The 25,905-nt window shown below is 40.8% G+C and overlaps 1 long non-coding RNA gene and 6 other non-coding genes across 7 annotated transcripts; all 7 read right to left on the reverse strand.

The window, feature by feature from the left end:
• On the reverse strand, positions 1 to 25,616 carry LOC148354780 (uncharacterized). The gene is made up of 3 exons (XR_015852176.1): positions 25,523 to 25,616; positions 1,708 to 1,768; positions 1 to 561 (listed from the first exon to the last, which is right to left on the reverse strand). It is a non-coding gene; the product is annotated as an uncharacterized LOC148354780 (long non-coding RNA).
• LOC148354781 (U1 spliceosomal RNA) lies at positions 3,705 to 3,868 on the reverse strand. Its single transcript, XR_015852367.1, has one exon. It is a non-coding gene; the product is annotated as a U1 spliceosomal RNA (small nuclear RNA).
• On the reverse strand, positions 5,836 to 5,949 carry LOC148354782 (U5 spliceosomal RNA). The gene has a single exon (XR_015852329.1). It is a non-coding gene; the product is annotated as a U5 spliceosomal RNA (small nuclear RNA).
• On the reverse strand, positions 13,038 to 13,201 carry LOC148354783 (U1 spliceosomal RNA). The gene has a single exon (XR_015852371.1). It is a non-coding gene; the product is annotated as a U1 spliceosomal RNA (small nuclear RNA).
• LOC148354784 (U5 spliceosomal RNA) lies at positions 15,162 to 15,275 on the reverse strand. Its single transcript, XR_015852330.1, has one exon. It is a non-coding gene; the product is annotated as a U5 spliceosomal RNA (small nuclear RNA).
• On the reverse strand, positions 22,368 to 22,531 carry LOC148354785 (U1 spliceosomal RNA). The gene has a single exon (XR_015852325.1). It is a non-coding gene; the product is annotated as a U1 spliceosomal RNA (small nuclear RNA).
• Positions 23,462 to 23,573, reverse strand: LOC148354786 (U5 spliceosomal RNA). Its single transcript, XR_015852328.1, has one exon. It is a non-coding gene; the product is annotated as a U5 spliceosomal RNA (small nuclear RNA).
• Positions 25,617 to 25,905: the final 289 nt, after the last annotated feature.

Raw genomic sequence — 25,905 nt, forward strand, 5'->3', positions numbered from 1 at the left:
TGTCAGTACGGAATTTGAGCTCTACTTGCAGTAGATTTTGCGGTCGCTGAGGGCATCCGTTACATTTAACACTATTGAGTTTTTAGGGCTGTGTATTGATGAGGTTTTAGCGATTCTGATTCCTTATCGATCCGTGCTTATCGATCCAATTCCTTATCGATTCTCTTATCAATTCTCACTGCGGAAAAATAAGTACTATGTGACTACAAATATAGTACAAAAGGTTTTATTATTCCAAAAATAATTTAGAGATGGGCTGGACTGTTGGACGAGGGACCTCTGCTATACCTGCAGCTGCACAATGGCTACCTGCAGCCTGATTCTGACTGCCAATCGGGTCGTCTAAATTACATGGATAAAAAATGTATTCTGAAGTGAGACTGGATCCACAGAGTGGCGCTAAATCAACCTCATGTCACGACTAAAAACGTAGCTAAGGTAACTAGCTAACCGTTAGCAGGTTAGCTAGGTTGTTTACCTGCTGTGGCTACATTGAACTCCTGTCTTGGGAGCGCCTCAAACACGCTGCGTTCTTTTGAGTTTACTGCAATGTTGTCCAGCCTGGTGTTTGAGAATACAGTATGAATAAATGACAACTTTATTTGAACATCAAAATAAAAACAACAAAAACAATAACTCAACAACAAAATAACATTACATAATATGTTCGAAAAGGGGTAGTAAGAAGCAAATGCTTATTTACAGTATTGGTAGTGTTACCCCCTTTCGCTGAGATGGCTTTATTGCAAGTATGGCATATTCCTGCGTCGTCTTTGGGAGTAAAATATAGGCACACCTTTGAACGTTTGACGTGGTGAAATCGCTGCAGCCGATATGATTGGTCAAGCAGCAACAACAAATAGCGCGTGGATCGACGTCACCTGACCCTGCATTGGGGTGCGTTCGTTTGCTATGTTTGCACCGCAGCCCGGGCGGGATCGAAAGTGGAACCGAAATAGAGTTTTACTACAGGAATCGATTGATTGCGGAACCGGTTCAAAATTAGAACCGGTTTTTGATGCGCAGCCATGACTTTATTAAAAGGTTTGTTTTTTTCTTCCAATTATGCTAATGACTTTATGGTATTTTTTAATCAAAAGATGCAACTCATTCCAGAATGAAATGAGCATTCTGCAACCTCGTCCTTCCTCAAAGATGCGGAGGTTTTGGGTCAGGACCGTGTCGGCGGCTGTTCAGAAATGTTTTCCAGTTTTAGTGATCTGTCCCTCGATAGCCTAACACAGATGGTCAGTAGGGCCATGCAAACTACTGGCCTGCTTGACCTGTTTCCAGCTTTATTGGTGAAAGATCTGGTTGGGATCTTAGGACCTTCAGTTCTAAATATTTTTAATATATCGCTATCCTCGGGTATGGTTCCGGTAGCCGTCAAGTTTGCTCTCTAAACCCATGCTTAAGCGACCTAACCGTGACCCGGTAAGCCTATGTAATTATAGGCCAGTGTCAAATCTCCCATTTTCTGCAAAATTACTTAAAAAGGTCGTTGCACAGCAGCTGAACGACTTGATGTCGGAAAAAAAAATCTCTTTGAAACTGTCCAGTCAGCATTCAGAGCAAATCACTCTACTGAGACAGCCCTGGCTAAAGTAACCAATGATCTCCTCTTAGCATTAGATTCCGGTGCCTCGTCAATGCTACTGCTACTAGATCTCGGTGCTGCTTTTGATACTGTGGACCACAACATATTACCTGTTTGTCTGCAAAAATGCATCGGTATCTCAGGAACCATACTCTCTTGGTTAGGTCCTACCTGTCAGACAGGACGCAATGTGTTGACTACAGCAATCTGACCGCTAAACATTCTGATGTCCCCTGTGGCATTCCACAGGGCTCTGTACTTGGTCCCCTTTTTTGGAGTATTTATATGCTTCCGCTTTGTGATATTTTTCGCGAGTAAAATATTAGTTTCCATTGCTAGGCAGATGACACTCAACTGTATCCGCCACTGAAGACAACTGGTCCGTTAAGTTGTAGAAATCTGGAGGCCTGCCTTACTGAGATGCAAAGATGGATACCACTTAATTTTTTGCGCCTTAACCCAGAATAAAATGGAATGTTAATTGCCGGTCCAGCTCATTGTCGCGATTTGTTCTCAAACACTGCCCTGAACCTCGACAAATGTGATATCACCCATAGTGACTCGGTCCAAAATCTAGCTGTTATATTTCCTCCTATTCTGTCGTTTCAGTCACATGTGAAAAAAATGACTAGAATAGCTTTCTTCCACCTGTGTAATATTAGGAGATAATTGCCGATGCTGTCTCTATCAGATGCGGGGACTATTAATTCTCGGCTTGATTACCTTCATGTATTGCTTTCTGGTCTCCCGATGTCTAGCATCAAAGGTTTGCAGCTGGTTCAAAAGGGGGCAGCAAGACTTTTGACTAAGACAAAAAAGTTTGAGATTGTTACTCCTTCCTATATTAGCTAACTTGCACTGGCTCCCACTCCGCTTAAGATGTGACTTCAAGGTTCTAATAGTCTGTGGTTTGGAATAATCTGTGGTCTGTGCAGCCCTTTGAGACGCTTTGTGATTAAGGGCTACACTTCTATCACACCTTGCATGGACTTGCGCCCTCTTAGCTCTCCGATTTAGTTCCCCCCTATGTTACTGCATGGAGAAAATGCCGGTCTACTTGTGACTCCAAGAGCCAAGAATAAGTGTGCAGGCTCAAGAGCGTTCCCCATCCGAACCCAAGTTTGGGTCTAGGTTCGGGTTCAGGCCCATGCCTAAGATCTTACCTCTAGTACAAACACACACACATAAATTAAGGGCCAATTCAGGTCAATGATAACAAAGTAAGTGTTAAAATAGTGATTCAACACTGTTTAACATACTCTCACATCTCGCCGTGATCTACCTGAGCCTCCACACAGACACTAGCTGAGCAAAAGAGGGGTGTGGAAGGAGCCAGAGCGGTGCTAGGAATCAAAAGGACCGAACCATTTCAAGGCGGTGGAGTATTTCCGAGCGTGCATTATTCAAATTTTGGTTTTGTTCAACTTTTCACATTTAAGCCTCTCCTTTATCAAACGGACAGTGTGTAATATTTAGCGTCTCCTGGTGGGAGAAAAAAAACGAATTTGTTGATTAAACATTGATTTAATAGTTGGCAAAATACATGAACTATCATATTAGCAGAGGTGGATAAGAGTAGCCAAAAAATGTTACTCAAATAAAAGTACTTTTACTTCAGAATAATAGATAGATAGATACTTTATTCATCCCGGCAGGGAAATTCACATTTCCAGCAGCATCCCTAAGCTGAGAACAATACAATAATAAAGCAAAGAGAATACAATATACAAATACCCAATGTGACGTGCAAATGCCTGCTGTAGCGTGTTATATAGAATATCTAATTAGTGCTACACAGAATACATATTGCAATAAAATTCGATAATATGCAATGTAGGGGGGTGTGGTTTAATGTGGGCTTTTACTCTGCCGGGTAGAGTTAAAGAGCCTCATGGCATGAGGAAGAAAATATCTCTTCAGTCTGTCCGTGGTACAAGACAGTGACAGCAGTCTGTCGCTACAACTGCTCTTTTGTCTGGAGATAAAGCTGCGTAGTGGATGGGATGGACAATTCATGATAGACCGCAGCATTGACAATAACTGGGATAGATAACGAAAGATGAAGATAGACGGCAAATGCATTTAAGGTTTAATTTAACATAATGATCAGGGGAGAGCGCGAACGCAGTCCCCCACTACCAGAAATTATGCAGTCGAGATTCCCACATTTGGGGAATTCGCAGAGGTCAGCTCAACCGGAGTGCAATGGCTGAGCCTCACCCTGGGTGAACCACCTTCATGATCATGGTATCTCCCCTGCCAGGTAAGTATGAGTTGTACACGGCCACGGCAGCAATATATCACACGAGCACGCCCCCTGCAGCTACGGTGGCGTTACACAGATGACATACAACACTCGGATCAGTCACTCCAGCGCGCATGTGAAAGCTAAGAGCAGCGTGGGAAAAGCCAGCAAACGAACAAATTACGCATGTAAGTTAGTATTTAGGCTTTGGTCTTCAGCGGTTTCCCATAATGCAATAGCGACACGTAGAGAAAACCCCATTCATCCATCAAAACTAAACACACAATGAAAACATTCATTCAGCACACAACTTCAAGACATACCACATTCAAATCAATGCTTTTCATGGCACAAGCGAGATATTCCCTCACCCTCTCATACTAAACATTGACAGCCCGTTCGTGATACAATGGAACAATGCCACCTGTTGGACATCACTGCACATTACAGTAAATGTTGTTGGAATTGGATACTCCCCTCTTCTAAACGGGCAAGGTTTACAGCGGATTCCACACCACAATTTCACAATCCAATTGAAATGAAAAGACAACCTCGAAGGAAAATGGCCACGAAACGTGTCGACAATCTAGGACATATTTTAACAATTTGAGGGGGTGCACCCTCCTGGAGGTACTGCAAGATCAGGTCGATGTGTAGCAAATAGACCTAAGATTTATGGCCCGAGCCCGAACCCGAACCCGAGGCAATATCGGGCCGGGTCGGGCCTGAAATGTCAGTCATACGGTCGGGTCGGGTTCGGTCCTGTTTTTTTTTTTTTTTTTTTTTTAATTAATTAATAATTATAAATATATGTTCATTAAAAATATATACTTAAACTATGTATGGATACTTGACCAAGGAATATAGTAAATCAAATAAATATTATTTGTGTACAATTAGTTGTGATTGCGGAAATCATAGCGTACAGTGACGTTGGTGACTTTTCCATCCGCATTAACAAACGCATTTTGTAAAATACGATCGCGCTTTATTGTTTAAATAAAGGCGTTATATAGACTAGAATCTCCCAATTATTATAATTAGCTCGCTTTATTTTGTTTTAAAGCGTATTATATAGAATACGATCGCTTTTGTCGGAAGCGTACATTGACGTTGGTGACATTTTCATCCGCGTTAAAAAACGCAATTTGTAGAATACGATCGCGCTTTATTGTTTAAATAAACGCGTTATATAGACTAGGATCTCCCAATTGTTATAATTAGCTCGCTTTATTGTTTTAATAAGCGTTTTATATAGAATACGATCAGGGGGGGGGGGGATTTGCATAGGAGTCGGAAAAGGGCACAACACGTCAACACCCCCCCAATGAAAGTGCTGCGCTAAAATCTTAAGGACGTACTACTACTGCTGCTGTGGATTATGGCCCAATGATCAAGTCGTCAAAATGACGGACGCCCTTAAATGTTTTCGCTACCTCAAAAAAAAAACCCGTCAATGACAGATTGTCGCTTAATGTAACATCTGCAGTGCAGACACAGAAATATAAAAGATGTAAATGTTTATACAGTTTTATTTAACTTAGGCCTAGATGTTGTAACAAAAGGTAGAGTTTAATTTGTTATCATAAATCACCCCTCCTTATAAATAAAATATGTAATTTCGGGCCCCCTCGGGCCGGGCCAGCAAATCCAGTTAATTAGTCGGGCTCGGTCCGGGTCGGGTTCAATACCCCTCGGGCCTGCGTCGGGCTCGGGTGCTTTTTTTAGGCCCGATCTTACCTCTAGTAGCAAACGTATCACACCATTCATTTGCATTATAGTTACACCTTAATTTCTTCTGCGCAATCTTCCTCAATGAAGCGCTACAAGAAGAATAATGTCATAAACGTGTGAAATATCAGACGATTCCGTAAACGGACTATTTACGGGACTGCCTTGGAATGGGAACTGCTTAATGATAAACTGTCACTGGGTAAATATGAGCAGAATGTCTGCAGAGCACTACAAATCATTTTATATTGACAATAAAGAAAGCCCCACTTACGTGGAGCATCAATAAATTGTTTAAGACTCTTGTTGTTCCTCCCCACGGAAATCTTTAGTAAAAGGCGAAAGATTTATTCGAAATGAAGAGAAACAAGAGTAACTGAATTAGAAAATGAGAAACTGACTATTAATAATCTCACGTTACGTTTCTAACAGAAGCTCCCAGTAGGTAAAATCCAATCGGGATAGAAAAACAGACCATTATAGTACACTTTGACTTAACCACTTGCGTGTTAAAGCATTCGTGTGTTCTTGATGTTGGGGTTTCAGTCTTAAAACAAACACTTGGCGCAAAGAATTGTGGGTAGAGTGTCAGTAATCACGTAAAGACGTCAAGAACTACTCTCCTGGAAAAGTCGGGTGATTTTTTTTTGCCATGTTTAAGAGCCCAGACGTAATATATATATATATATATATATATATATATATATATATATATATATATATATATATATATATATTAAAAGTGTGTTTACAACAAAAAACAAACAAACACAAGCGTATTTTCCGCACTATAAGGCGCACCTAAAAGTCTTGTTTTTTTTCAAAAGCTGACCATGCGCCTTATAACACAGTGCGCCTTATATATGGCTCAATATTAAATTCGCAAGGTCTCGCAACTACGAGAAACAGCCGCCGACTCCATTTTTCGCGCTGTGCATACTGGGAAATATTAAACGATTGGTAGTTGCCGGGGCTCGTGTTGTATTTGTTTACTAAGTGGCAAAATGGCTACCCCATTAAACTGCTTAATTCATATTCAACAAATACAGTATTTGTCTGAATCCAGGGTTATGACTGGTGAAGATGTAAAGCACAATTTACCTTAAACAAACGCAGAATTATTCAGAATGTCACGTTTGAGAGAGAGAGAGAGCGAGAGAGAGAGAGAGAGAGAGAGAGATTCTCTTTCATACGTGCATTTGTATAAGAAAATGGCTCCTGTTAAGAGACACGCGTACAACGCCGAGTTTAAACTCAAAGCGATCAGTCACGCAGCACAACACGGCAATAGAGCGGCAGCGAGAGAGTTAAACTTAAATGAATCGATGGTACGGAAGTGGAGAAAGGATGAAGATAAGCTCCGCCAAGTAAGGAAAACTCAACAAAGTTTCCGTGGCAATAAAGCAAGATGGCCAGAGTTAGAGGAGACACTTGAACAGTCGGTTGTTCAACAAAGAGCGGCAAGCAGAAGTGTCAGTACGATAACTATACGTATGAAGGCAACAGCGCTGGCACAAAAACACCGGACGTGTTGGATGGCCCATTCACTGAGATATGGTCAATTCGAACACAGCAGAAGAAGAATTCGAGGGATTCGTCGATGAGGAGCTTATAGAGTGATCTTTGTTTTTCTTTTGTGTGTTTACATTTTACAGTTATTATGTTATTGCTTTGCACTCGTTGTTTTTGCACATTACGAGTGTCACTTTATTGCGATTGCACTAACGTTTCATTTAAAATAACAGTATCAGACGTTTTTTTCTTTGCGTGTTGACTAAATGGACAAAAAATAAAATGATATGTCGATGTTGTTCAAAGATGTTAAAGATGTGTCACGAAAATGCTTTACCTCAGAGAAAATAATAAAACGGCTGTTTATTTATTTTGGGAGTGAATGGAGTTGTGGAAAGCTTGTTTGTTAATAAAGTTTGACCTTTTTGAATGGTTTGTTGACATTCCCTTGAGCGTGGCAACATCTAGAGGTTGCATAAAGTAACTACATTTTCTACTGTAGTCAAGTCGTCACATTTATTTACCGTAAATAGCCCTTAATCCCAAAAATGTCTCGAAGGACTGCACAGGATTACAATTACAAAATTGCACAATTACCTGATCTTAAACCAGCATGCACTTATAGCGCCTTATAATGGGGTGCGTCTTATGTATGGCATAAGTTTTAAAATATATCATTCATTGAAGGTGCGCCTTATAACATGGTGCGCCATATAGTGCGGAAAATACGGTAGTAGAAAATTTGAGTAATTGAAAAAAATCAACTCAAAGACTATTTTGCTGTCCGGAGTAACAGAATCACAGATTATAGACTGGGTAAACAATTGTAAAAATAAAAATCTACTGATTGCTTTGTCATGGATTTGGTATTCGTTAAACAGATTATACATAACATTGTGAAACCAGCAACCTTCATATGTAATCAATCATTTCTAAGAGGGAATTTTCCAAACGAAATGAAAATAGCTAAAGTTGTGTCAATACAGGCGCTCTGCTGTAAATGAACACGGTATATACGAAAATTTTTCCGAGGATGTCGAACATTTCTGTAAATTAGACTTTGTATTGTGCACCTTTATCCAAGTACAGGACAGTACTGTAGTGCTTCCTTCCGCCGCTATAGGTGAGTGACGCTATGAAAGCTCGCCCAGCATCCACCCCGAAGAATAAATCTGCTTCCTCTTCCTAATTTCTGTGTAAACATTCTATACTGTATCCCCAGCGTGCTAAGAACTTTGACTTTATTTTTGTTTGATATCATGTGCATCCATTCAATGGTTGGTGTAAAGAAGAGGCGTACCGTTTCTTTTGAAACGAAAGTGGAATAAGAAAGCTTGATGCGGTCGAGAAAATGGTTGGATCGCTTTTTTCGGCCACTTCCTACCGCGGAGGAGGAAGTCGCCTAACTCTTGAAGCTCACCTTCCAAAAGTAAGTTACACTTAGCTTTAATTATCTTTATAGAGCATATTAGTCAAGTCAAGTCAAGTCATTTTTATTTGTATAGCCCTAAATCAGTGTCGCGATTTGTTCTCAAACACTGCCCTGAACCTCGACAAATGTGATATCACCCATAGTGACTCGGTCCAAAATCTAGGTGTTATATTTCACCCTATTCTGTCGTTTCAGTCACATGTGAAAAAAATGACTAGAATAGCTTTCTTCCACCTGCGTAATATTAGGAGATATTCGCCCGATGCTGTCTCAATCAGATGCGAGGACTATTACTTCTCGGCTTGATTACCTTCATGTATTGCTTTCTGGTCTCCCGATGTCTAGCAACAAAGGTTTGCAGCTGGTTCAAAAGGGGGCAGCAAGACTTTTGACTGAGACAAAAAAGTGTGAGATTATTACTCCTTCCTATATTAGCTAACTTGCACTGGCTCCCACTCCGCTTAAGATGTGATTTCAAGGTTCTAATAGGTTTGGAATAATCTGTGCAGCCCATTGAGACTCTTTGTGATTAAGGGCTACACTTCTATCACACCTTGCATGGACTTTTGCCCTCTTTGCTCTCCGATTTAGTTCCCCCCTATGTTACTGCATGGAGCCTCCGCTCTGAAAATGCCGGTCTACTTGTGACCCCAAGAGCCAAGAATAAGTGTGCAGGCTCAAGAGCGTTCCCCATCCGGGCCCCGGTGCTGTGGAATGCGCTGCTGCAATCATTTTAAGGACAATTTTGTACTTTTTTTGTTCAGCTTACATGGACGTTTGAACCAAAAACTACAAAAACAACATCAGGTAAATTCAAAGGACACAGCATTTAAAGCAAAGAAGTTAAATAACATAATTTGCAGGGGTTTTCAGCAACACATTGGCAGGTCAAAGTTAACAAGGGAGCGAGAGCAGAGGGAGAGAGAAGCCCGGGAGGCCCGACTGATTGATAGACATTTTAAGGCAGTACCTGGCCCAAGTTTGGGGCTAGATTCGGGTTCAGGCCCATGCCTAAGATCTTACCTCTAGTACAAACACACACACATGAATTAAGGGCCAATATATGTCAATGATAACAAAGTAAGTGTTAAAATAGTGATTCAACACTGTTTAACATACTCTCACGTCTCGCCGTGATCTACCTGAGCCTCCACACAGACACTAGCTGAGCAAAAGAGGGGTGTGGAAGGAGCCAGAGCGGTGCTAGGAATCAAAAGGACCGAACGATCTATTGACACTAACAAAGATGTTATATAATGAAATTGTGAATATGTTTGATTTTCGAGAAGGTTTGTTCAAACCTCACTTTGTGTTTGCTGTTAAAAACGTAATATTGGAATATAATATTGTGAATGTGCTTAATTGCTGTTGAGATTGTCATGATTGTTTTGTTTTTAGTGTCAATAAATTTGTTCAAACCAAAAAATTAATGTTAAAACGTCATATCGTCACGTCATATTGTCAGATATAAAAAAATTGTGAATATGCTTGATGGCTGTGTTTTGCTGCTGTTGGTGTCGGTGGATTTGTTCAGACCGAGGACAATCGACTTTGGCCTGGACGGATCTATTGACACTAACAAAGATGTTATATAATGAAATTGTGAATATGTTTGATTTTCGAGAAGGTTTGTTCAAACCTCACTTTGTGTTTGCTGTTAAAAACGTAATATTGGAATATAATATTGTGAATGTGCTTAATTGCTGTTGAGATTGTCATGATTGTTTTCTGTTTTTAGTGTCAATAAATTTGTTCAAACCAAAATTTCAAGGCGGTGGAGTATTTCCGAGCGTGCATTATTCAAATTTTGGTTTTGTTCAACTTTTCACATTTAAGCCTCTCCTTTATCAAACGGACAGTGTGTAATATTTAGCGTCTCCTGTTAGGAGAAAAAAAACTTTAAGTTGTTGATTAAACATTGATTTAATAGTTGGCAAAATACATGAACTATCATATTAGCAGAGGTGGATAAGAGTAGCCAAAAAAATATTACTCAAGTAAAAGTACTTTTACTTCAGAATGATATCCAGGTAGGAGTAAAAAGTAGACATCCAAATAAGTGCCTGCAACATTTGGTCACATTAGTACATCTGACAGGAGAGCAGCAGGGGACGGATAGTGAAAGACGAAGGGAACCGGTGTTATGCCGAGAATTGCATCCTCGCCGAGAATTGCATCCCCTGTCGCGGGAGCGCGCACACGTCACTCCTGTTGCTACAACCACTTTAACCTCGTTTTGTCTCATTTTACATCACTTTTCGGGTATGTAAAGGCGAACATATATCCAAGACCACTTCGTCTTGCATTTGTTGGGAATGTAATACAACTTAAACCATTTCTTCTTTGTATTTGTTGTGAACGTAATCGAACGGTAATGCACACCGTATATAATCCACTTTTGAGCAGGTAACGTGTTTATTTTGCCTTTTCCGACTCAAATCGCTCGTATTTAAACTGTTATGCACGCTACCATAAAGCTGGTTATGCTGAAACGAAGTGTCAAACCAGGATAAGCGGTGTAGCTAATGAGATGGGAACTGTCAAACCATCAACAGATAAACGGGAGACGAACGTGTTTGATTTCTTCTCATAGTCAAACGAAGACGTAACACGTCAATAATTGTATTTTGTGTTTGACTTGAATAAACAGATCATCGTGTGCCTAATTTTGTCACAGCAACGGTGTTATTTATTTTTTTCTAGTACAAATGATACAACGTCAACCTAACAAATGTAAACAATGCGGGTGGGAGGGACCAGCCTGGCTGCAACAGCCTGGCTGCCAAGAAATGCACCCCTCATCTATCTCTGGCTATGAAGGTCACAGGTCCATGAAATTTACCCTGATTACCGTATTTTCCGCACTATAGGGCGCACCGGGTTATAGGGCGCACCCCCAAAAAATAGTTTTTGGTCTTATATCTTCCATAGATAAGGCGCACCGGATTATGAGGCGCTACAATGGGAACGTCGACAAAACAGTCAGATGATTCAGTCCAACTGATTACCCCATTTAACATTCCGAAAGCTTGCAAAGACGTGTCGTAGACACGTGCAGATGCGGTGTCCGTACGATGTCACTTAAATGCGTCATTTCAAATATCATTCGGAAGGTTGAAGTCTTGGGATTCAAGAAATCCCAAACATTTCTATGTTTCTATTTTCTTTTTCGCCCACAACTTCACTGTGCATATGACAATAAACACTTGGAATTAAGTTTAATTCACTCAACTCATCACAGCAGCATCAAGATCGTTCTAAAACAAGATACCGGGAAAATATAAAGCCGCATAACTCACCTAGTGCAGCACGGCGGCGCAGTGGTTAGTGCTTGTGCGGCACAGTTCATGTCATGGGAACCTGTCGTGGGTTCAAATCCAGCTCCAGACTTCCTGTGCCGAGTTTGTATGTTCTCCCCATGCTTGCGTGGGTTTTCTCCGGGCACTCCGGTTTCCTCCCACGTTCCAAAAAAACATGCATTTCAGGTGAATTGGCCGGTCCAAATAGTCCCTAGGTGTGAATGAGCGAGCGAGTTGTCTGTCTGTGTGTGCCCTGCGATTGGCTGGCAACCAGTTCAGGGTGTCCCCTGCCCACTACCCGGAGATGGCTGGGATGGGCTCCAGCCCCCCCACAACCCTAATGAGGAAAAGCGGTACGGCTAATGAGATGAGATAACTCACCTAAGTTCTCACGTTCAATAATGATACGCAATCATGGTCTTCTTATAACCATGAGTGAAGTAAAGGAGAGTAAATTATTTGCAAATACAGACTAATAAAACATGTTTCTTTATGGTGTACTTTAGCAAGCTTGCTAAGCTTGCTACGCCATTGCTAAACTCGTCCGATTGAAGGGTTTGTTTTGGGCATCTAGCCAATCCGAGGCTCCAAATAACTTAAGCCAACAGTGATCGATTCAAATGATGATTGACACATTGGTTAGCCAATGAAACGCCGGTATATAAATCCCAGCATACACCGCGGACTTGCTACGCCATTGCTAAACTCGGCCAATTGAAGGGTTTGTTTTGGGCATCTAGCCAATCCGAGGCTCCGAATAACTTTAGCCAATAGTGATTGATTCAAATGATGATTGACACATTGGTTAGCCAATGCAACGCCGGTATATAAATGCCAGCATACACCGCGGATTACTCCTTGTTCGGGGTAAAAATCAAGTCGGCGGCTGTTGAGTAAGTTGCGAAACCGTGGGAATTTAATATTGAGCCATATATAAGGCGCACTGTGTTATAAGGCGCATGGTCAACTTTTGAAAAAAATTAAGACTTTTAGGTGCGCCTTATAGTGCGGAAAATACGGTACATTCCCAACAAATGCAAGACGAAGTGATCTTGGATATATGTTCGCCCTTGCATACCCGAAAAGTGATGTAAAATGAGATGAAACGAGGTTAAAGTGGTTGTAGGAAAAGGAGTGACGTGTGCGCGCTCCCACGACGGGAGATACAGTTCTCGGCACAATACCAGCTAATGCGATCGAAATTTCCTTGAACAGAATGATCAGGGGAGAGCGCGAACGCAGTCCCCCACTACCAGAAATTATGCAGTCGAGATTCCCACATTTGGGGAATTCGCAGAGGTCAGCTCAACCGGAGTGCAATGGCTGAGCCTCACCCTGGGTGAACCACCTTCATGATCATGGTATCTCCCCTGCCAGGTAAGTATGAGTTGTACACGGCCACGGCAGCAATATATCACACGAGCACGCCCCCTGCAGCTACGGTAGCGTTACACAGATGACATACAACACTCGGATCAGTCACTCCAGCGCGCATGTGAAAGCTAAGAGCAGCGTGGGAAAAGCCAGCAAACGAACAAATTACGCATGTAAGTTAGTATTTAGGCTTTGGTCTTCAGCGGTTTCCCATAATGCAATAGCGACACGTAGAGAAAACCCCATTCATCCATCAAAACTAAACACACAATGAAAACATTCATTCAGCACACAACTTCAAGACATACCACATTCAAATCAATGCTTTTCATGGCACAAGCGAGATATTCCCTCACCCTCTCATACTAAACATTGACAGCCCGTTCGTGATACAATGGAACAATGCCACCTGTTGGACATCACTGCACATTACAGTAAATGTTGTTGGAATTGGATACTCCCCTCTTCTAAACGGGCAAGGTTTACAGCGGATTCCACACCACAATTTCACAATCCAATTGAAATGAAAAGACAACCTCGAAGGAAAATGGCCACGAAACGTGTCGACAATCTAGGACATATTTTAACAATTTGAGGGGGTGCACCCTCCTGGAGGTACTGCAAGATCAGGTCGATGTGTAGCAAATAGACCTAAGATTTATGGCCCGAGCCCGAACCCGAACCCGAGGCAATATCGGGCCGGGTCGGGCCTGAAATGTCAGTCATACGGTCGGGTCGGGTTCGGTCCTGTTTTTTTTTTTTTTTTAATTAATTAATAATTATAAATATATGTTCATTAAAAATATATACTTAAACTATGTATGGATACTTGACCAAGGAATATAGTAAATCAAATAAATATTATTTGTGTACAATTAGTTGTGATTGCGGAAATCATAGCGTACAGTGACGTTGGTGACTTTTCCATCCGCATTAACAAACGCATTTTGTAACATACGATCGCGCTTTATTGTTTAAATAAAGGCGTTATATAGACTAGAATCTCCCAATTATTATAATTAGCTCGCTTTATTTTGTTTTAAAGCGTATTATATAGAATACGATCGCTTTTGTCGGAAGCGTACATTGACGTTGGTGACATTTTCATCCGCGTTAAAAAACGCAATTTGTAGAATACGATCGCGCTTTATTGTTTAAATAAACGCGTTATATAGACTAGGATCTCCCAATTGTTATAATTAGCTCGCTTTATTGTTTTAATAAGCGTTTTATATAGAATACGATCAGGGGGGGGGGGATTTGCATAGGAGTCGGAAAAGGGCACAACACGTCAACACCCCCCCAATGAAAGTGCTGCGCTAAAATCTTAAGGACGTACTACTACTGCTGCTGTGGATTATGGCCCAATGATCAAGTCGTCAAAATGACGGACGCCCTTAAATGTTTTCGCTACCTCAAAAAAAAAACCCGTCAATGACAGATTGTCGCTTAATGTAACATCTGCAGTGCAGACACAGAAATATAAAAGATGTAAATGTTTATACAGTTTTATTTAACTTAGGCCTAGATGTTGTAACAAAAGGTAGAGTTTAATTTGTTATCATAAATCACCCCTCCTTATAAATAAAATATGTAATTTCGGGCCCCCTCGGGCCGGGCCAGCAAATCCAGTTAATTAGTCGGGCTCGGTCCGGGTCGGGTTCAATACCCCTCGGGCCTGCGTCGGGCTCGGGTGCTTTTTTTAGGCCCGATCTTACCTCTAGTAGCAAACGTATCACACCATTCATTTGCATTATAGTTACACCTTAATTTCTTCTGCGCAATCTTCCTCAATGAAGCGCTACAAGAAGAATAATGTCATAAACGTGTGAAATATCAGACGATTCCGTAAACGGACTATTTACGGGACTGCCTTGGAATGGGAACTGCTTAATGATAAACTGTCACTGGGTAAATATGAGCAGAATGTCTGCAGAGCACTACAAATCATTTTATATTGACAATAAAGAAAGCCCCACTTACGTGGAGCATCAATAAATTGTTTAAGACTCTTGTTGTTCCTCCCCACGGAAATCTTTAGTAAAAGGCGAAAGATTTATTCGAAATGAAGAGAAACAAGAGTAACTGAATTAGAAAATGAGAAACTGACTATTAATAATCTCACGTTACGTTTCTAACAGAAGCTCCCAGTAGGTAAAATCCAATCGGGATAGAAAAACAGACCATTATAGTACACTTTGACTTAACCACTTGCGTGTTAAAGCATTCGTGTGTTCTTGATGTTGGGGTTTCAGTCTTAAAACAAACACTTGGCGCAAAGAATTGTGGGTAGAGTGTCAGTAATCACGTAAAGACGTCAAGAACTACTCTCCTGGAAAAGTCGGGTGATTTTTTTTTGCCATGTTTAAGAGCCCAGACGTAATATATATATATATATATATATATATATATATATATATATATATATATATATATATATATATATATATATATTAAAAGTGTGTTTACAACAAAAAACAAACAAACACAAGCGTATTTTCCGCACTATAAGGCGCACCTAAAAGTCTTGTTTTTTTTCAAAAGCTGACCATGCGCCTTATAACACAGTGCGCCTTATATATGGCTCAATATTAAATTCGCAAGGTCTCGCAACTACGAGAAACAGCCGCCGACTCCATTTTTCGCGCTGTGCATACTGGGAAATATTAAACGATTGGTAGTTGCCGGGGCTCGTGTTGTATTTGTTTACTAAGTGGCAAAATGGCTACCCCATTAAACTGCTTAATTCATATTCAACAAATACAGTATTTGTCTGAATCCAGGGTTATGACTGGTGAAGATGTAAAGCACAATTTACCTTAAACAAACGCAGAATTATTCAGAATGTCACGTTTGAGAGAGAGAGAGAGCGAGAGAGAGAGAGAGAGAGAGAGAGATTCTCTTTCATACGTGCATTTGTATAAGAAAATGGCTCCTGTTAAGAGACACGCGTACAACGCCGAGTTTAAACTCAAAGCGATCAGTCACGCAGCACAACACGGCAATAGAGCGGCAGCGAGAGAGTTAAACTTAAATGAATCGATGGTACGGAAGTGGAGAAAGGATGAAGATAAGCTCCGCCAAGTAAGGAAAACTCAACAAAGTTTCCGTGGCAATAAAGCAAGATGGCCAGAGTTAGAGGAGACACTTGAACAGTCGGTTGTTCAACAAAGAGCGGCAAGCAGAAGTGTCAGTACGATAACTATACGTATGAAGGCAACAGCGCTGGCACAAAAACACCGGACGTGTTGGATGGCCCATTCACTGAGATATGGTCAATTCGAACACAGCAGAAGAAGAATTCGAGGGATTCGTCGATGAGGAGCTTATAGAGTGATCTTTGTTTTTCTTTTGTGTGTTTACATTTTACAGTTATTATGTTATTGCTTTGCACTCGTTGTTTTTGCACATTACGAGTGTCACTTTATTGCGATTGCACTAACGTTTCATTTAAAATAACAGTATCAGACGTTTTTTTCTTTGCGTGTTGACTAAATGGACAAAAAATAAAATGATATGTCGATGTTGTTCAAAGATGTTAAAGATGTGTCACGAAAATGCTTTACCTCAGAGAAAATAATAAAACGGCTGTTTATTTATTTTGGGAGTGAATGGAGTTGTGGAAAGCTTGTTTGTTAATAAAGTTTGACCTTTTTGAATGGTTTGTTGACATTCCCTTGAGCGTGGCAACATCTAGAGGTTGCATAAAGTAACTACATTTTCTACTGTAGTCAAGTCGTCACATTTATTTACCGTAAATAGCCCTTAATCCCAAAAATGTCTCGAAGGACTGCACAGGATTACAATTACAAAATTGCACAATTACCTGATCTTAAACCAGCATGCACTTATAGCGCCTTATAATGGGGTGCGTCTTATGTATGGCATAAGTTTTAAAATATATCATTCATTGAAGGTGCGCCTTATAACATGGTGCGCCATATAGTGCGGAAAATACGGTAGTAGAAAATTTGAGTAATTGAAAAAAATCAACTCAAAGACTATTTTGCTGTCCGGAGTAACAGAATCACAGATTATAGACTGGGTAAACAATTGTAAAAATAAAAATCTACTGATTGCTTTGTCATGGATTTGGTATTCGTTAAACAGATTATACATAACATTGTGAAACCAGCAACCTTCATATGTAATCAATCATTTCTAAGAGGGAATTTTCCAAACGAAATGAAAATAGCTAAAGTTGTGTCAATACAGGCGCTCTGCTGTAAATGAACACGGTATATACGAAAATTTTTCCGAGGATGTCGAACATTTCTGTAAATTAGACTTTGTATTGTGCACCTTTATCCAAGTACAGGACAGTACTGTAGTGCTTCCTTCCGCCGCTATAGGTGAGTGACGCTATGAAAGCTCGCCCAGCATCCACCCCGAAGAATAAATCTGCTTCCTCTTCCTAATTTCTGTGTAAACATTCTATACTGTATCCCCAGCGTGCTAAGAACTTTGACTTTATTTTTGTTTGATATCATGTGCATCCATTCAATGGTTGGTGTAAAGAAGAGGCGTACCGTTTCTTTTGAAACGAAAGTGGAATAAGAAAGCTTGATGCGGTCGAGAAAATGGTTGGATCGCTTTTTTCGGCCACTTCCTACCGCGGAGGAGGAAGTCGCCTAACTCTTGAAGCTCACCTTCCAAAAGTAAGTTACACTTAGCTTTAATTATCTTTATAGAGCATATTAGTCAAGTCAAGTCAAGTCATTTTTATTTGTATAGCCCTAAATCAGTGTCGCGATTTGTTCTCAAACACTGCCCTGAACCTCGACAAATGTGATATCACCCATAGTGACTCGGTCCAAAATCTAGGTGTTATATTTCACCCTATTCTGTCGTTTCAGTCACATGTGAAAAAAATGACTAGAATAGCTTTCTTCCACCTGCGTAATATTAGGAGATATTCGCCCGATGCTGTCTCAATCAGATGCGAGGACTATTACTTCTCGGCTTGATTACCTTCATGTATTGCTTTCTGGTCTCCCGATGTCTAGCAACAAAGGTTTGCAGCTGGTTCAAAAGGGGGCAGCAAGACTTTTGACTGAGACAAAAAAGTGTGAGATTATTACTCCTTCCTATATTAGCTAACTTGCACTGGCTCCCACTCCGCTTAAGATGTGATTTCAAGGTTCTAATAGGTTTGGAATAATCTGTGCAGCCCATTGAGACTCTTTGTGATTAAGGGCTACACTTCTATCACACCTTGCATGGACTTTTGCCCTCTTTGCTCTCCGATTTAGTTCCCCCCTATGTTACTGCATGGAGCCTCCGCTCTGAAAATGCCGGTCTACTTGTGACCCCAAGAGCCAAGAATAAGTGTGCAGGCTCAAGAGCGTTCCCCATCCGGGCCCCGGTGCTGTGGAATGCGCTGCTGCAATCATTTTAAGGACAATTTTGTACTTTTTTTGTTCAGCTTACATGGACGTTTGAACCAAAAACTACAAAAACAACATCAGGTAAATTCAAAGGACACAGCATTTAAAGCAAAGAAGTTAAATAACATAATTTGCAGGGGTTTTCAGCAACACATTGGCAGGTCAAAGTTAACAAGGGAGCGAGAGCAGAGGGAGAGAGAAGCCCGGGAGGCCCGACTGATTGATAGACATTTTAAGGCAGTACCTGGCCCAAGTTTGGGGCTAGATTCGGGTTCAGGCCCATGCCTAAGATCTTACCTCTAGTACAAACACACACACATGAATTAAGGGCCAATATATGTCAATGATAACAAAGTAAGTGTTAAAATAGTGATTCAACACTGTTTAACATACTCTCACGTCTCGCCGTGATCTACCTGAGCCTCCACACAGACACTAGCTGAGCAAAAGAGGGGTGTGGAAGGAGCCAGAGCGGTGCTAGGAATCAAAAGGACCGAACGATCTATTGACACTAACAAAGATGTTATATAATGAAATTGTGAATATGTTTGATTTTCGAGAAGGTTTGTTCAAACCTCACTTTGTGTTTGCTGTTAAAAACGTAATATTGGAATATAATATTGTGAATGTGCTTAATTGCTGTTGAGATTGTCATGATTGTTTTGTTTTTAGTGTCAATAAATTTGTTCAAACCAAAAAATTAATGTTAAAACGTCATATCGTCACGTCATATTGTCAGATATAAAAAAATTGTGAATATGCTTGATGGCTGTGTTTTGCTGCTGTTGGTGTCGGTGGATTTGTTCAGACCGAGGACAATCGACTTTGGCCTGGACGGATCTATTGACACTAACAAAGATGTTATATAATGAAATTGTGAATATGTTTGATTTTCGAGAAGGTTTGTTCAAACCTCACTTTGTGTTTGCTGTTAAAAACGTAATATTGGAATATAATATTGTGAATGTGCTTAATTGCTGTTGAGATTGTCATGATTGTTTTCTGTTTTTAGTGTCAATAAATTTGTTCAAACCAAAATTTCAAGGCGGTGGAGTATTTCCGAGCGTGCATTATTCAAATTTTGGTTTTGTTCAACTTTTCACATTTAAGCCTCTCCTTTATCAAACGGACAGTGTGTAATATTTAGCGTCTCCTGTTAGGAGAAAAAAAACTTTAAGTTGTTGATTAAACATTGATTTAATAGTTGGCAAAATACATGAACTATCATATTAGCAGAGGTGGATAAGAGTAGCCAAAAAAATATTACTCAAGTAAAAGTACTTTTACTTCAGAATGATATCCAGGTAGGAGTAAAAAGTAGACATCCAAATAAGTGCCTGCAACATTTGGTCACATTAGTACATCTGACAGGAGAGCAGCAGGGGACGGATAGTGAAAGACGAAGGGAACCGGTGTTATGCCGAGAATTGCATCCTCGCCGAGAATTGCATCCCCTGTCGCGGGAGCGCGCACACGTCACTCCTGTTGCTACAACCACTTTAACCTCGTTTTGTCTCATTTTACATCACTTTTCGGGTATGTAAAGGCGAACATATATCCAAGACCACTTCGTCTTGCATTTGTTGGGAATGTAATACAACTTAAACCATTTCTTCTTTGTATTTGTTGTGAACGTAATCGAACGGTAATGCACACCGTATATAATCCACTTTTGAGCAGGTAACGTGTTTATTTTGCCTTTTCCGACTCAAATCGCTCGTATTTAAACTGTTATGCACGCTACCATAAAGCTGGTTATGCTGAAACGAAGTGTCAAACCAGGATAAGCGGTGTAGCTAATGAGATGGGAACTGTCAAACCATCAACAGATAAACGGGAGACGAACGTGTTTGATTTCTTCTCATAGTCAAACGAAGACGTAACACGTCAATAATTGTATTTTGTGTTTGACTTGAATAAACAGATCATCGTGTGCCTAATTTTGTCACAGCAACGGTGTTATTTATTTTTTTCTAGTACAAATGATACAACGTCAACCTAACAAATGTAAACAATGCGGGTGGGAGGGACCAGCCTGGCTGCAACAGCCTGGCTGCCAAGAAATGCACCCCTCATCTATCTCTGGCTATGAAGGTCACAGGTCCATGAAATTTACCCTGATTACCGTATTTTCCGCACTATAGGGCGCACCGGGTTATAGGGCGCACCCCCAAAAAATAGTTTTTGGTCTTATATCTTCCATAGATAAGGCGCACCGGATTATGAGGCGCTACAATGGGAACGTCGACAAAACAGTCAGATGATTCAGTCCAACTGATTACCCCATTTAACATTCCGAAAGCTTGCAAAGACGTGTCGTAGACACGTGCAGATGCGGTGTCCGTACGATGTCACTTAAATGCGTCATTTCAAATATCATTCGGAAGGTTGAAGTCTTGGGATTCAAGAAATCCCAAACATTTCTATGTTTCTATTTTCTTTTTCGCCCACAACTTCACTGTGCATATGACAATAAACACTTGGAATTAAGTTTAATTCACTCAACTCATCACAGCAGCATCAAGATCGTTCTAAAACAAGATACCGGGAAAATATAAAGCCGCATAACTCACCTAGTGCAGCACGGCGGCGCAGTGGTTAGTGCTTGTGCGGCACAGTTCATGTCATGGGAACCTGTCGTGGGTTCAAATCCAGCTCCAGACTTCCTGTGCCGAGTTTGTATGTTCTCCCCATGCTTGCGTGGGTTTTCTCCGGGCACTCCGGTTTCCTCCCACGTTCCAAAAAAACATGCATTTCAGGTGAATTGGCCGGTCCAAATAGTCCCTAGGTGTGAATGAGCGAGCGAGTTGTCTGTCTGTGTGTGCCCTGCGATTGGCTGGCAACCAGTTCAGGGTGTCCCCTGCCCACTACCCGGAGATGGCTGGGATGGGCTCCAGCCCCCCCACAACCCTAATGAGGAAAAGCGGTACGGCTAATGAGATGAGATAACTCACCTAAGTTCTCACGTTCAATAATGATACGCAATCATGGTCTTCTTATAACCATGAGTGAAGTAAAGGAGAGTAAATTATTTGCAAATACAGACTAATAAAACATGTTTCTTTATGGTGTACTTTAGCAAGCTTGCTAAGCTTGCTACGCCATTGCTAAACTCGTCCGATTGAAGGGTTTGTTTTGGGCATCTAGCCAATCCGAGGCTCCAAATAACTTAAGCCAACAGTGATCGATTCAAATGATGATTGACACATTGGTTAGCCAATGAAACGCCGGTATATAAATCCCAGCATACACCGCGGACTTGCTACGCCATTGCTAAACTCGGCCAATTGAAGGGTTTGTTTTGGGCATCTAGCCAATCCGAGGCTCCGAATAACTTTAGCCAATAGTGATTGATTCAAATGATGATTGACACATTGGTTAGCCAATGCAACGCCGGTATATAAATGCCAGCATACACCGCGGATTACTCCTTGTTCGGGGTAAAAATCAAGTCGGCGGCTGTTGAGTAAGTTGCGAAACCGTGGGAATTTAATATTGAGCCATATATAAGGCGCACTGTGTTATAAGGCGCATGGTCAACTTTTGAAAAAAATTAAGACTTTTAGGTGCGCCTTATAGTGCGGAAAATACGGTACATTCCCAACAAATGCAAGACGAAGTGATCTTGGATATATGTTCGCCCTTGCATACCCGAAAAGTGATGTAAAATGAGATGAAACGAGGTTAAAGTGGTTGTAGGAAAAGGAGTGACGTGTGCGCGCTCCCACGACGGGACAGTTCTCGGCACAATACCGGCTAATGCGATCGAAATTTCCTTGAACAGAATGATCAGGGGAGAGCGCGAACGCAGTCCCCCACTACCAGAAATTATGCAGTCGAGATTCCCACATTTGGGGAATTCGCAGAGGTCAGCTCAACCGGAGTGCAATGGCTGAGCCTCACCCTGGGTGAACCACCTTCATGATCATGGTATCTCCCCTGCCAGGTAAGTATGAGTTGTACACGGCCACGGCAGCAATATATCACACGAGCACGCCCCCTGCAGCTACGGTAGCGTTACACAGATGACATACAACACTCGGATCAGTCACTCCAGCGCGCATGTGAAAGCTAAGAGCAGCGTGGGAAAAGCCAGCAAACGAACAAATTACGCATGTAAGTTAGTATTTAGGCTTTGGTCTTCAGCGGTTTCCCATAATGCAATAGCGACACGTAGAGAAAACCCCATTCATCCATCAAAACTAAACACACAATGAAAACATTCATTCAGCACACAACTTCAAGACATACCACATTCAAATCAATGCTTTTCATGGCACAAGCGAGATATTCCCTCACCCTCTCATACTAAACATTGACAGCCCGTTCGTGATACAATGGAACAATGCCACCTATTGGACATCACTGCACATTACAGTAAATGTTGTTGGAATTGGATACTCCCCTCTTCTAAACGGGCAAGGCTTGCAGCGGATTCCACACCACAATTTCACAATCCAATTGAAATGAAAAGACAACCTCGAAGGAAAATGGCCACGAAACATGTCGACAATCTAAGACATATTTTAACAATTTGAGGGGGTGCACCCTTCCTGGAGGTACTGCAAGATCCGGTCGATGTGTAGCAAACGTATCACACCATTCATTTGCATTATAGTTACACCTTACTTTCTCCTGCGCAATCTTCCTCAATGAAGCGCTACAAGAAGAATTATGTCATAATCGTGTGAATTATCAGACGATTCCGTAAACGGACTATTTACGGGACTGCCTTGGAATGGGAACTGCTCAAAAATAAACGCGTGGACATTTACATTAACTCTCTACACTTTGAGTAACGAATATACTCAAAGGGTCACTGGGCAGGTATGAGCAGAGTGTCTACAGAGCACCGCAGATCATTATATATTAACAATAAAGAAAACCCCACTTACGTGGAGCATCAAAAATTATTTAAGACTCTTGCTGTTCCTCCCCACGGAAATCTTTAGTAAAAGGCGAAAGATTTATTCGAAATGAGGAGAAACAAGAGTTACTGAACTTAAAACGGAAAGTGACTGTTAATAATCCTACGTTACGTTTCTAACAGAAGCTCCCAGTAGGTTAAAATCCCATCGGGATAGAAAAACGGACCATTATAGTACACTTTGACTTAAACACGTGCGTGTTAAAGCATTCGTGTGTTCTTGATGTTGGGGTTTCAGTCTTAAAACAAAGACTTGGCGCAAAGAATTGTGGGTAGAGTGTCAGTAATCACGTAAAGACGTCAAGAACTACTCCCCTGGAAAAGTAGGGTGATAGTTGAACTGCTCCCTGCTGGAGGATGAAGCCGCGCAATACAGGGAGCGGGTACAAGGACTGGCAGACCCTTCAAGACTCGTATGATTCACAAGCACAATGTATCATTAGGACGCAGCCATAAAGAAGAATCGTCTGCACCGGAGGGGGGAACCGCGGCTACACTGTGGGGGTCCCAGCAGCAACGGCCTGGGTTGTGGAAAGTAGAAGTAAGAAGGGAGAGGACCCACAAAGAGGACTGGAGGATGCTGCTTGGGAGGGTGGGATGGCAGAGCTATGCCCTTGCACAATAGTATTGCCCTTTACACGTTGGTTAACTACTGTTAAAAGATAATAACTCTGAAATTGTTTAATTGATGTTGAAAATGTCAGGAAAAAATGTTAAAACGTCATATCGTCACGTCATATTGTCAGATATAACAAAATTGTGAATGTGCTTGATGGCTGTTGAGATTGTCGTGTTTGTTTTGCTGCTGTTGGTGTCGGTGGATTTGTTCAGACCAAAAACAATTGGCTTTGGCCTGGACGGATCTATTGACACTAACAAAGATGCTATATAACGAAATTGTGAATATGCTTGATTGCTATTAAGATTTTCGAGAAGGGTTGTTCAAACCTCACATTGTGTTTGCTGTTAAACGTCATATTGAAATATAATATTGTGAATGTGCTTGATTGCTGTTGAGATTGTCAAGATTGTTTTCTGTTATTAGTGTCAATAAATTAGTTCAAACCAAAAAAACCTCCGGGAACGGTGCATTCGCAATGATCGCAGCAAGGCTTTAAGGCTAGGCTCGTAGGCTTTGTAGCGTATTATGAACTGACCGATGGATAATGAATAGAGAAGATAGAATAACCCTTAAAATTACCCCCTCCCCCTTGGGTGAGGACCGTGACGATGGGGTGGCCATTTTAATAAACAACCCTCGACTCATCATAGAGGGGAGCACTGCGATGAAAGAATGACGCGATCAAACAAGAACTAAAAGCTTTGGCGGAAATAAAGAGCAAAGGCAGAATGTCACACTTTCACTTTACCTCCAGAAACCTTGTTAGAATATGATATGGTGAAATTGTGAATGTGTTTAAATGCTGTTAAAAGTGTTGATAAAATCGTTTAAACCTCATATTGTTAGAATATGATATAATGAAATTGTGAATGTGTTTAATTGCTGTTAAAAGTGTCAATAAAATTGTTCAAACCAAAAAATCACTGTTCAACCGAAAAACACACTTTTGCAGTTCCAAACTGCGTACAATAGTTTTTACAGAATGAAATAAAACATTTGAATGAAAATACATGTATTTTTAATCAACTCAGATACATTGTGGACATTTTCCACGTAGGTTTGGAATTTGAGCTCAACTTGCAGTAGATTTCGCTGTCGCTAGAGGGAAACCTCTGACACGGCGATTCCACCCGTTGCATAAAAAAAATTACAATGATGTTGACAAATAAAATTCTACAGAAACCCTTCCTTAGATATACAAATAGAGAACATGTAAACGAAAGACACCTTATATTAATATCGCGCATTTTAAACACGTGTACCAAACGAGGCGTTTTAGCTAGCCAAAATCACATTTTCACTGCTAATTCCTCTGCTCGTAAAGTTTTCTCGATATATTCTACAATTAAGTTAAATAATGACTCACCGGCGACAATTAATTTAAATTATGACTCACCGACGAAGTTCACACAAAAGAGAGAAACAATAAACTCCTCGTTAATCCAAAATTCTCTGCACGTTAAACGTTCCAAAAATTTCAAAGTCCTTCTGCCTGGAAATACTGCGGTTATGTAACCTGAGTTCATTACGCATGCGCGAAGCAACGCACTAATCAAAAAGCATAATACAGTATATTTACCGTATATTGAACGTGTACCTATTTAATGAATAGAAATGAAACAGAAATAGATGAAAGGTTCTGCTACACCATTTCTGCTAAAAAGAAAAAAGAAAAAAGAAAAAGAGATGCTTGCAATTGAAAAATAATAAGTTTGGCTTTTTAATGCCAAAGACCTTAGAACTGCACATACTCAGATGAAACAGTAATTAATGTTATTT

This window comes from Urocampus carinirostris, chromosome 12, assembly GCF_059441175.1.
Source record: "Urocampus carinirostris isolate Australia breed hairy pipefish chromosome 12, RoL_Ucar_1.0, whole genome shotgun sequence".
Classification (NCBI taxonomy): Eukaryota; Metazoa; Chordata; class Actinopteri; order Syngnathiformes; family Syngnathidae; genus Urocampus; species Urocampus carinirostris.